At 44.2% G+C, this 12,004-nt stretch overlaps 1 long non-coding RNA gene across 2 annotated transcripts in view; it reads right to left on the bottom strand.

The window, feature by feature from the left end:
- The window catches only part of LOC126384516 (uncharacterized), a 632,363-nt gene that overhangs the window by 355,406 nt on the left and 264,953 nt on the right, over positions 1 to 12,004 (bottom strand). The gene's annotated exons all lie outside the window — the stretch shown is intronic.

Here is a 12,004-nt window from a genome sequence, read left to right as displayed (position 1 = left end):
TGTGTTTAATGTGTGTTTAATGTGTGTTTAATGTGTTTACTGTGTGTTTAATGTGTTTACTGTGTGTTTAATGTGTTTAATGTGTGTTTAGTGTGTGTTTAATGTGTGTTTTGAATCAACTAAACTTTACAGCACTTCACAGAAACCCCAATGCTGACTAGTGTTTTGGAGGCGTAGCTGCAGACGCACCACTCCAGGACTATAAATGCTCACAACAGTGTAAAGTCTGCATAGAGCTGACGCACAAGTATAAACCCACCTTAAGACAACAACCATGTCTATTCCCAAACTGTCTGAGTAGTTGAGTATTACTGAGATTAGTAACTGCAATGTAACTGCTGCAATTCAAATGTAATCACTATACTGCTGCTACTGTGGTGTCCTGTGAAGAATGATGGGATATCACCAAATCCCTATTCAAATCTTTACAATGTGATGATGCTCAGATTTAAATAAAGTAAAACTCTGTTGGCTGCGTCGGTGTAACTTCACCCCTCGCTGTACGATCCACAAAGAGACAAACAACTAGCAGAAGTAAACCCCACTGTGTGGTGTTGTCAGCCCCACGCTGACTGTTACTAAACGATAGCAAAGGAACCACAAAGGAACATTTGTATCATTCAGATGGTGATGAGCGGAGAAAAAGGAACGTCAAAACACATACTTGAGTCCGCAGTACGGTGGCACGGTGGCACCCGGCAGTAAAGTGCAGCCATCCCTGGCTGGCACATAGGACACCCATTCACTCTGTGACAGGGTGTCACACCACATGATTTATGATGGGTAATTATGGTTATGGAGGTGACATCATATCCTACTAGCTGGCTGTCGCATGTATCCATGCTGTGTTCCTGTGTGTGTGTGTGTGTGTGTGTGTGTGTTCGAATGTGTGTTCGTGACTAATTAGTTATGCTGTCTGGATCCAGCAGCGACTGTCTTTGTTTTTCTACAGAACGGAAGACAAGGCATGTCACAACAACATATCTCGCAGTTCCTCCAGACGTGCAGCAGTGCACACGCGCTCACATAGGCGCTTAAACACACAGGCACACAACGTTTGCACATATGGGACCACAAAAGAGATCCTGCACCTCGCTTTCCAGCTCAAATATTACTTCCCTGCTCAGCTTGTTTCACCTCAGCGAGGGTGGCGACGGGCCAAAAGTAGCAGGAATGATCACTCACAGTCTTTGACAGAACTAACCATCAGTTTACCACGCTCTGAAATTGGCGGCAGTGAGAAGCATACAATTAGAAATCATTACTCTGCACCTAACTACTGCTGACAGGCATGGGGACAACAAATGAGAAAATGGAAAGATTATAACACAATTTCTCTCTCCTGTACACATCTGCTAATTCACTTGCCAGCTCTAAATAAATGCATTCATTTAAAAATGATTTGACAAACCATGCCTACCTCCTGGATTAGAGACACGGAGGCTGCTGAAAAACAAATGTTATATATTTTCGGGAAGCTTTGCTCAGTTAAATCCATCATCAACCTGGAGGGTATTATTTTAACACACATTTTTCTTTTTGTCTTGACAGAACACTTTTATGTTGTTGGAGGAGTTTGGAGGCTAACTCTGCTGCACAGGTCACTGACTGCACACGATGTGCCGAGGTCACCGTGGGACACATCACTGTCCTTAATAAGCCAATTTAAATGAAACAAAATGATGAAAAAAAAACAGGAAAACAGATCAGACTGCCGTGAGTCACCGGAGTGAGTAGCATTACTTCTCTTGCTGTTGAGTGGACTCATTTCAGTATCCACTCTGCAGCATGGCCATAGCCACGGGGGCCTCATTTAGGAACGCGCTTCAAAAGTCCATATTTGAACTTTAAACTGCTATTAAAGCGGCAGCAGAAAATCAACACAGCGCATTCCTCTGGAAAGTCACCGCAGATCAGCATTTAGTTGCAGTGTAAAAAAAATCTATATCTCCTTGCTTCCTGACCCTGCAGATATTTTAACAAAAGTGACCTTTGCAGATTTTCACCCTCGCCTCAGACACGGATGAAAACTTGATAAACTCTCAGGCCCTTTTTCAACCACAGCGAGTTAAACAATGCACCCAATGGTCTGCATTTAAATTCACAAGGTCATAAAGGAACAGTTTTCACATAGCTCCACTAGGCTGATGTCCAAACGTTTGTTTTTTCCATCTCTATATTAGCACTGGTGAGTTAAATATTATAATCACAGCATAAACCTTAAGAGCCAGCCTACTGTACCTGATGTAGTCCAGACCATCTCTAATGGGCCGTATGGTTCCTGTAGTAAAGACAGCACTTTGTGTGGTTCACTCCACTCCCCTGCTCCCTGGCTCTTAAATGCATCACAGAAATATTTTGCTCTTTCCCCTCCTCTGCTGCCAGAGCATCAGACCGTGCCTCCTGCAACGCTCCCGTCAAGCTGCGTAATTTTGTGGATGCCACAAACACTGAACAATTATTGGTCCGTGTAACAAGTCACTTGAAGTGGCGTTCTCCAGGCGCCACACAGCAGCCCTGTCATCAGAAGGAAATGTTGGCAGGGTTCACTTCTGCAAACTATGAATATGTATTTCATACAAATCACATAAGTGACATAGTGTAAGAGCTGACTTTGTCATCAGGAGGTGGAGGGGATGCTGGATGGCGTGTCACCTTGGTGTGACGGCTGCTAAGCTGCAGACCAGAGGTCGACTGGTTGTGAACTTTTAAAGGCCGATAAATTAATGATAGTTTGGAACAGGAAAAAGCCACAAGCCAAATAATCAGCTGATATCTCTCCACCCCACCACAAACATTTTTGTCAGTGTCAGAACATCCAAGTCAAAGTAATATTTAACTAAATAAATACATAAGTCTGGAACTGAACATCAAACTAACCACAAAATATCCAGGTGGGAATTAATTTGAATTTTTCAGCTGTTATTTTCCCTCAAACTCAACCTGAGATTCTCAAGTACACAGTGACATTACCTTGACTTTGTGAATAAAGCCTCCATGCAAAATGGTAAAGTGACCTGCACTTGTAAAGCTCCTTTCTAGTCTTCCAACCACTCAAAGCACTTTTTACATTCACACACAGTCACACACTGGTGGCCGAGGCTACCCTACGAGGTGCCACCTGCTACTCAGTTTTTTGAAACACTCACTCACCGATGGAACAGCCATCAGGAGCAACTTGGGGTTTGGTATCTTGCTCAAAGATACTTCGACGTGTCCATTGCCGCATGTCCACTGGATCCACCGCGTGCGCAATCCGGCCGAGGCACAGATGCCGGAGCTAATCACGGCCATTCAAGTCAATGTAAGCTGCTCCACCAGAAACACTGCACAGCACCGCACCGCGGCGCGTCAATTTGCACAGACCAAATGAGTCAAACAGGAAGTCAGGCGCAGAAAAGACTGTCAATTTTCAAAATAAAACACCCATGAAAACATGACGTCAAAGTGGGTGGCCCCAGGCCTGAAGTCAAACATAAAGAGGGGCTCAGAGGAGATTTCTGCAGATTATCATGTGACATCATGATCTCCCGATCCGCCAATTCCAGCCGCTCGCGTGTGTGCCGCTATAGCTCCAGTGGACATTGATGCCTGGCACAGGACGGAGCGAGTCTGTGCCGCGGCCGAATCGAGCACAGATCAATTGCACATTCGCCGTCAACTTTTGGGATGAATGGCTCCGCGAATTTACATGGCAGTTACAGAATCTGCCCTGCCGTGTTGTTTGCTCCCCCCATTGCTGCTTGCAGCTATATTGTTAATGTTACTTTTTTAAAAGTGTACAATAAAATGTGTCACTGTGAATTGAAAGCAAATAGCCATTTCTGCATTTATTATCAAATTATTTATCAGTTATACAATGGAAATGATGAAATGGGAATGTGAATGTCTGCGTTGCAAGTCCATTTACGGTGTGCGCCCCTAAATTTTCAGTCGGGGGCCACTGTGCTCCTAGTGAAAAAAGTTAGCATAGAGCCCTGGACTTTCAATGTCGACATATGAAACATGATCTTTTCTAACCATAACCAAGCAGTTTTTGTGCCTGAACTTAACCTCTCGTTAACCACAGTGTTGTTGAGACGTAAAGTTTCAACGTTTCCACCACATGATAACGTGAAAATATAATCTCGCCATGGTTTGTAGAAACGTACAAGGCCAACATTTTTAGCTGGGTCGCACAAGGCACCATCAAAGTGCCAAGAAAAGTAGGGATGAGCCAGTTCACCATTATCTGTATTTGTGTCTGTATCTGTTTAACCGACTATATCTTTACTCGCAGTGGGCGGAGTTTATGCCAGAAGTGGGTGGGTTTTAAATCCAAAGTGGGTTGGGCCTAATCAGATATTTCAGGCCTGAAATTGATATGGATCAATAGGAAGTTGTGATATTTATTACCTTTGAGAAAAGTCTTTACACAACAGCCTCAGAACTGAGCTTCAGATCATTTTAATCACAAGACTAAGAGATTAAACACAGCTACACTTGTTTCATCCAAGTATTCAGCTCAACCCTAACGGAAAGCACACAGTTTCATGCATTTAACCAAAAGTATTTGACTACATGATTTTGTATTTATTGAAAAACAGTTTGTTAAATCTGCTTCTCTAGGCCTGTGTTGCGTGTGCATCCATTAATCAGAAGGAGGTGGACAGTCTCTCTCCACGGGGGAAGAATAATAACTCTGAGCCGAACACTGAAACCTGCAGGTAACACGGAGCACTGACATGAAAGAAAGTGCCGGCTCATCATCTCCTTGCAGATGAACGGCTCACCAGTGAACTCATCCGTGTCTGTAATGTTTTGATAGTCCACCATCATCCCTCAAATAGCACGAGAACATCTCCTAAAGCCCACCAGAGGATTTGCTTCCCGAGGACCCCGCAGGTAGCTCAGAGCTTCACAACCGACTCTTCGGTTTAGTAATCAAAAGCATCTTCACATCCTGCGTTGCTGTCCGCCTCTGCTCTAAGCCTCGCTGTATTGCTGCTCGGCTGGCAGCCGGCGGAGGGAAAGGACAGCAGAGATTGTCATCAAGTCTCCTACTGCTGTGTTTCATGGAAAACTTTCATCTGAGAGACGGCACTGATCCACTGAGAGCAAAACACAGCACAACACCTGAACAGTTTGCTCAGGTGTTGTGCTGTCTGCCTCCGTCTGGTATTGACAGCCTTCCAAGCACCTCGGGCCCCTATGGAGCTGTAATCCTACTACTGGAGCTGTTTAGCATATCCTATTTATTAGTAGTCTGCTTTCACACCTCCCTGCCTTCTGCTTAATTGCTGCCTATATCTGAGCTTATCTCTTTCAGGATGTGATTCACAGCCTCTCCTGCACCGGCTTCACTTGACAACAGAATGAATCTATGCTCGGTAGCACGTGTGGCATTGTCCACTGAAAACCATGTATCTCCACATTCGGTAAATAAAATCATTTCAGTATTTTAAATATATTCTTTTAAGGGAAAGGTCCATGTTTGTGAGGAGAGAATTTCATAGTAAAATACTTTAACTTGAGAACATAACTTCATCATTTCAGTCACACACTTCACATTTTAAACAGCAGCAGAACATAGTCAGAGTCCGGTGTCTGGACTCCAGCCTCATCGCTCCCTGCAGATATGTTTACATGAAAATGGGGAGCGATGATTAAATATTTCGCCCTGTAGCCGGAGCCTGCAGGTGGAGGCTGAGGTGGAGGTGGAGCTGATGGAGCCAGCAGCAGTACTGATGCAGGGCAGCAGCGGCATTGACAATGCAAAGGGAGATCTGAGAAGATTTTGCCGCTTAAACGGACCTCCATATTGGGAGGGAGAGCGATGTGTGTGTATGAATCAGTGCAGCTAGACTTGACTGCCTGAACTAACTTGTAGGCGTTGCTCCATATATCTAACTCCACCTAAAGCCTTGTGTGCAGTGTGAATTTTGTCGGCCATTTCTGACACAATAATTGCTTTATTACATCTACTGAGGAAGTTTTCAATTCGGTTTCTTTGTCTGTTAGTCAGCCAGATTATGGAAAAGTACTGGCCTGATTTTCATGAAACTTGGTGGCAGGGTGCAACATGGACCAAGGAAGGATTCTTTACATTTTGGAGCAGATCTGAAGTATTTTATTCACTGCTGTTAATACCATTTTTGCAAAATTCGCCTCTCCAAGGAGTAAGAAATAAACTGAAAGCTCTGAAGAAAGTTTAGGTCTAGAAAAAACGACGCGTGTTGTTAGAATAAAACAAAAAATAATTCATCTCAAATAATAATTTTAATAACATTCAGCCCAAACTTTAATGTGTCAGTTTGTGCCCCGCTCTCCCTGTGATGTAAATGCCTCTTAATATGAGCCTTAATATTTGCCTTCAACGACCAACACGTGAAACCAGCTCCCATTACAACACATTCTGCAAAGTCTCTCTTTCTAATATACACACACACACACACACACACACACACACAAACACAAACACAGTGTACTGCACACTCAAACTGCAAAAAAAAGGCCAGCGTGCAAACCATCGCTCTCTCAAACAACACACACACATATACAGTGCACTGTATGCATCATTACAGCATCATTTGAAATGACAAATCTCCAAACTCACTGACTGGATTTAGACCTGAGGTGTCAAACTCATTTTAGTTCATCGGCCTTATTCAGCTGTATTTGATCTCCAGTGGGCCGGACCAGTAAAACCACAGTAGAACAACCTCTAAATAAGAACAAGCTTCACATCATCTTGTTCTTTTAGTGACTCCGGGGCCGAGCAGTGACTGGTCGCCAGTTAATTTAAGAACTGATTTTAAGATTCTTATAATAACTTTTAAAGCCCAACGTGGTTCAGTGCTGAGTTATACAGCTGAGCTTCAGACTACCTGTGATCCAGGTCATGACCTGAGAGCCTGCCCTCACTAGTCCTCCCTAAATCGAGGTTGGTAACTGAAGGCAACTGCGCTTTTGCCATCATCACGGCCCAAAGGCTCTGCAACTCTCTGCCTGAGGAGATCAGGCTGCTGGCACATTATTTGTTTTTTAATCACTGCTTAAAACATATTTTTATAGTAAAGTTTCCCTTTAAAGCCTGATCTGTACCTTTCTTATTTGTAAACTGTGTTTTATTTCCTTTGTGTTGTTTTGTTGTCTTATTTTCATGCACTCTGTGAAGCACTTTGTGGCCTTGTTAAGATAAGTGCTGTACAAACATTATTATTATTAAAGAAGTGCATTTAAGAACATTTACTTACATAACAGATGATGAACAGATAACTAACTAAAAAATGCAATTTCAACAACATGTCTCAGTGTTTCCACATTCAGTCAGTCTACGACTCACTGTCATTACATTTTCCCACACATTTCCACTCTTCTGCAGTCATGCCATCATCACCACAACAAACTGAAGAGGAAGTTATGAAGAAGCAGGTTAGCTTATCGCCTGCCTCACAAACATTTACATATAAAGTTCTGGCCTGAGCTGCAGTGTTACACCTGAAGTGTTTTAAAATGTATTGAAGCTGCTGGTTGACAATATTTTGCACAATAATGTTTTTAAATATGATCACTAAAAAGACTCTTTGCATGAGGTAGGACTCTCATTTAACTTGCTCCTGACAGCTGACACCTCTCAGCTTCACAACTGCTTCAGTATCAGGTGTGCTGAGTCATCTAGTGGGCCGGATTGGACCCTTTGGAGGGCCGATTCTGGGCCTCGGGCCGCATGTTTGACCCAAACATGCCACATTTTGCGTGATAATAAAAGCCAAGGCTGGCCCATGAAGTGAAATAAAAACATGTCTAACCTTTGGAGGAGCTGCAAGAGGCGTCTGTTGGTGCTGACCCTCCTGAGGACAGAGGCCCTCCACCTGTCAGACACCTGCTGACCCACCTGGGCCTTTGTTCTGTGGAGCATGACGCGTCTAAGGTCCGAAAACACGTCTCTCATGGCGGAGGATGAGTCTCACACATGACTGTGGAGCCTCCAAATGTTAAAGCGTGTTTGTCACTTTGTAGTTTCAGTGCAACAAGTGCACGAGACGACTCCGAGCTGCGCTCCCCGAGTCTGTGGTCCATTTCTCCGAGTGCTGGATCAACAGTGCTGTAGTTATGTCATCATCATCATCATCATCATCATCATCATCATCATCATCATCATCTCTGTGTCCTGTGGTTCCCGCTTTCTTATGTCCAGTCTCTGTTCGCGGTGTTATCTCAGTCCGACAGTAGCTCGCTCTCAGGTGAAAAATGTAGCGCCGCCGACGTCATGACAACAAACCAAACCAGCAGGTCACAGGTCGAGCACCGGACCAATGAGCGTACGCCTCCAGATGTGACGCAAATATAACCTACAAATGTGTGTTTTTATAATTAAATCTTTATTTATTATATGTCTTACTTCATTCACCAAAGATGATTTCACATTCTGTATGATAAATTTAAAGTAATTAATAAAATACAAAGGATTCATCCCCCTGCAGAGCCACCGTTTGACATGTGCGCATGCGCGAGCTCGAGAGGGCGGGGTATCTGTCCATCATTTTTGATGTGGCCAATCAGAGGCTCACGATCCGCTGTCAGTCGAAAGCTTTTAATTTTAGTTCAATCACCTTACAGTAGCCTCGTGTCACCAGGCTCTTCACGTACGGGGAAGAGCCTGGTTTTCATTCACTCTGAATTTTGTCTGGATTCTGGTTCCGGTCTAGAGAGCGGATCTGGAATTCACTAAATTCACCAAAGTAAAACTTTAAATTCTGGCGCACCATCGATTTACAATAAAAGAAAAAGGTTAACTTAATGGCTTGGGGCTTTTCTTGTAAATTATATTCTTTAAATTAAAAAGTTTCACCGCATTTTTATTAGCTTGGTGCTTTTATTTTGACGGAAAGGTGCATCCATCGAATTCCGGATCCTGTCTCTCTCACCCTTGTTCCGGCTCCTTACCAAAACGGCCACTAAACGGCCCCGGACTAACCTTAGTAGTAGTGGGAGTAGTCAACATTTCAACTAGCTAGGAATACTAACACTAGTTAGCGTCTACGTCAACTCGTAGTAACTTCAACCACTGCTCATTTTAGAAGGACCACCACAAGAAAATATGTTCTTTGTTAATAAATTATAGCACAATTAACGAACAATGAATCATAGTTTCTGGCTGCCAGCATTAGCTAGCACAGCTAGCATTCTAACACAGCTAGCATGCTAGCGCGCACGTTAGATAGCGCAGCTAGCACGCTAGCTAGGTTAGCTGAAAAGTTGTCTATTTCCACTTCAAAATGTTGATTAAAAGACGTTGCTGTCTGCTGATGCTTTTTGTCTGTATGGAGGGTAGGGGCACGAAACCTGCGGGGAACGCCCACCCTGTTTAAACTCAGGCAGAGAGACTGATTCATGCAGTTTCACCTCTTCCCGAAGGTCATTCCAAGAGACCGGAGCAGAGCCCAGAAAAGCTTTTTTTTCCCAGCTCAGTACAAACACTAGGAACAGTCAACAAAACTAAGTCTTCAGACTGTAGCTACAGTCAGATCTCTCATCAATCACAGAACAGACGTACGAAGGGACTTTACCCTGTATGGCTTTTTAAATGAACAAATACCAGTGACTGAGCCTATGAAAGGTCAAATATGGCCGACCAGCCCTGGAATAGAGCGCACAGTGATGGACAAGGGCGAATCTCTGTGCATTATGATATGCAGCAGCAGTAGCTCAGTCCATAGGGACTTGGGCACTGCTGAGGTGCCCTTGAGTAAGGCACCGAACCCCCCAACCACTCAGGGCGCCTGACCAAGGCAGCCCCCTCACTCTGACATCTCTCCACTTTGTGTATGTACAGGTCCTGTTTGTGCATGTGTGTCTTTCAGACCTGTGTGTTAATGACAAAAGAGTGAAAACATTGTGTAATGTGCAGATGCATTCAAATCAGTGTTAGTAACATTGTGAGACAGGACTTTGGGTCTTGGTGTAGGTGTGTGCTGTCCAAGTGCCCTTGTAGTTTAGAAATGTTTTCACAGCCAGTACAGGCAGAAGGCATGATTACAGCCACCACTGATTCTTTATAAATACATATGAACTTGTGAGTAATACAGAATCCATTTATAAAACCCAGTGAATCACTTTAACAATGTCCCAAAGCTGTAAACAGGCCTGACGTGTTAAAGATATGTGTTTTTTACAGGTCTGAGGAAGATTCACACAGCCACATGTCACCTCCAACACACAACCATTCACCTGCTGCTTCTCTTCACCTGCAGGCAAAGAGCTTAACCAGGTCACGCTGTCCATGTGTGACAAGGACATGACCCCTCACTGGCTTCCCACCCACAAACACTGCCAACTGCGTTCCATCGGAGCTGCAGCCAAACTGGATGCACCACTGTCAGGGAGTGAAAGCACCGGCCTCTGCGTTCACAACTAAACTGAGTTTATCTCCTCCACTGTGTGCAGCTTGTTTCACTGTGTCAACACTTCTGTTTTATTAAACCAAATGTACTAAACGAGTCACACTGTGTCCGTTTTACTTCTTTATTCCTCTTGCTGTCCTCCATGTTGGCGCTGGCTCAGACGAGTGGAGCGCCGAAATCATGACAACTGTCCAAGGAGATGATGTAATTTAGGTTGTGTCACAGTAACAATGACACATTCCAATTTGAGCATTTAAATTCACGCTGCATGTAGGTCGCCTGTCTCATGATGCAGTCTTGTATCTCAGATCCATACGATCCAGATCACAACTGAAAAAGTACCACGCCTGCGTCATGGCAGAGGAGATAAATACATACAGCACGGGGCCTGTGTCCGTTCTAACTGCGGCGTCAGTGCCACCTTACACAACAGTGTTTGCACAGTGTTCTGCTCTGTACAAACCAGACTGCACACTCTGCCACGTAAGCCTTCAGAAATTATGATCCAAGCCTCAGTGTTCTCAGAACTATCTTTTCAAGCATATTACAGTACAACACCTACTACTATGACTCAGAATTCCTCTGTCATGCTAAACTGTTTCTGCACAGTGCTTAACAATGAGTTCTCTATGTGCCGTACACAGTGTGCCACAATGTCTGACTGCACACTGAGGCCCGAGTCTGGATGTAGGTGGAGTGATACTGTCTCTTGTGTGTCCTCACGAGCATGTATTGTGAGGACATGCTGCTATTTACCACCGTCTCTGCTCACGAACTCCAGAACACAGTGATTCAGATGCTGATGCAGTAAGGGACTGTAGGGAAATTATTAGAGGGGAAAGAAGTGGTGAGAGGAGAAGGTTGGTGTATTTTTTCTTGTTGCTGAAGGAAAGTTGGTCTGAATTATTCTGGGGAGCGTGAGAGAGGCAATTAACTTTTGTCAGGAATTCCTTGCAAGATAGAAAAGGGTCAAACACACTGGATATTTATGGTATAAGTGATTAAACATTATTATCTCTACAAAGAGTCAGTCCCACCTGCACAAAAACAAGAACGTGAAACATGTAAAGTAAACCCATAATATTATCCAAGATCAGTACATGTTGGGCCTGATTACTAATTCAGCGACACCATTTTGTTATGTCTGCCATTATTTGCATTTTGGCTCCCAAGAGGGCACTTTAGCGCACATTTTGGCTCCCAAGAGAGCACTTTAACGCACATTTTGGCTCCCAGGAGGGCACTTTAGCGCACATTTTGGCTCCCAGGAGGGCACTTTAGCATGCATTTTGGCTCCCAAGAGGGCACTTTAGCGTGCGTTTTAGCTCTCAAGAGAGCACTTTAACGCGCATTTCAGCTCTCAAGAGAGCACTTTAACGCGCATTTTGGCTCCCAGGAGAGCACTTTAGCGTGCATTTCAGCTCTCAAGAGAGCACTTTAGCGCGCATTTTGGCTCCCAGGAGGGCACTTTAGCATGCATTTTGGCTCCCAAGAGGGCACTTTAGCGTGCGTTTTAGCTCTCAAGAGAGCACTTTAACGCGCATTTTGGCTCCCAGGAGAGCACTTTAGCGTGCATTTCAGCTCTCAAGAGAGCACTTTAGCGCGCATTTTGGCTCCCA

Source organism: Epinephelus moara, chromosome 22 (genome assembly GCF_006386435.1).
Source record: "Epinephelus moara isolate mb chromosome 22, YSFRI_EMoa_1.0, whole genome shotgun sequence".
NCBI lineage: Eukaryota > Metazoa > Chordata > Actinopteri > Perciformes > Serranidae > Epinephelus > Epinephelus moara.
This window is presented reverse-complemented; position numbering and strand designations above follow the sequence as displayed.